The 1,046-nt window shown below is 41.6% G+C and overlaps 1 long non-coding RNA gene across 1 annotated transcript in view; it reads left to right on the top strand.

The window, feature by feature from the left end:
• Positions 1–223: 223 nt before the first annotated feature.
• The window catches only part of LOC138045693 (uncharacterized), a 7,782-nt gene continuing 6,959 nt past the window's right edge, over positions 224–1,046 (top strand). The window contains exon 1 of the long non-coding RNA XR_011131652.1: positions 224–594. This is a non-coding gene — a long non-coding RNA (uncharacterized lncRNA). The remainder of the gene's footprint in view (positions 595–1,046) is intronic.

Here is a 1,046-nt window from a genome sequence, read left to right as displayed (position 1 = left end):
AGAATCATCGTGTTACAAGATCGTAGCTTATACCACATCCCCCTTCCCCCATTCAGGAAGGGGAAAACGGCGATGGGTGTTCCAACAAATGTGACGAGTATTTTAGCCTACCAAAAATTTTAAGATGCTGGTTAACTTTGACAAGGAGTTGAGATTTCGGTTGATTCTACAGGGGCATAAACGTAACGTAAGAACCGTGCGTGTCTGGTCTTCTCGAGACAGAGGTGAGAGATGATTTCATGCAGAGTGGAACGCCTAAAGCGCTCTGTTGTAAACATGGCGGTTCACAGCACCAGTGAAGTCGTCTCTCTGGCCTTTCTGTGGACGAATTCCAGGACCTACCGATACAATTTGAGCAAGTTTTGAAAGCTAAAAACTTCAATCGATGCTGTATTTTGCCTGTAGGACTGGGTGGCTCCACACTCATAAGAAAATCTATGAAATGAGAATCGGGGGTCTTCCCTTGTCATGGAACGGCCGAATTACCCAGAATTCCTTTTGGGAATGAAGGAGGCAAGCGGAGACTGGTCCTCATCAAATGAGGAAAAAGTAGCGAGAAGAAGATTTCTAGGCGGATACTAAGGTGTAGCCAAGGTGCGTGCCGTTGACGTAGACTTTTTATCATAGGAAATTCGGCCTGGCCTTTAGTAATTTCTTGTCAAAGAAACGGTATAATGTAAATAAGAGAGTAATGAGATTTATATTTGCGATTACCTGTCCTCTTACGTACCACTTAAGTCAAACTCTACATGTCTATGCAATAAGTGCATTCAAAATTTCCTCATATTATTGTATAAAAGTAGTTAAAGAAAGAAAAGTCTTGTCCATATGAAAAATACGTTTTCTCTCCCGTTCTCTTCTTATGCATGATCTTCGTGGAACTTACATTCTGTCGCTCAATAAACCTAGAACAACCAGTTATGGTCTTAGTTCTTTTTCTTACCTATTAACTACATGTAAGTACGTTGCGAAATGCGCTACCTGATTTTTCCCGTACCACTGAGTTTACTGGTTTTAAACTAATCCAGGGCCGGATTTTGTACAGC

The sequence above is a fragment of the Montipora capricornis genome, chromosome 4 (assembly GCF_036669925.1).
Source record: "Montipora capricornis isolate CH-2021 chromosome 4, ASM3666992v2, whole genome shotgun sequence".
NCBI classification, from domain to species: Eukaryota; Metazoa; Cnidaria; class Anthozoa; order Scleractinia; family Acroporidae; genus Montipora; species Montipora capricornis.
This window is presented reverse-complemented; position numbering and strand designations above follow the sequence as displayed.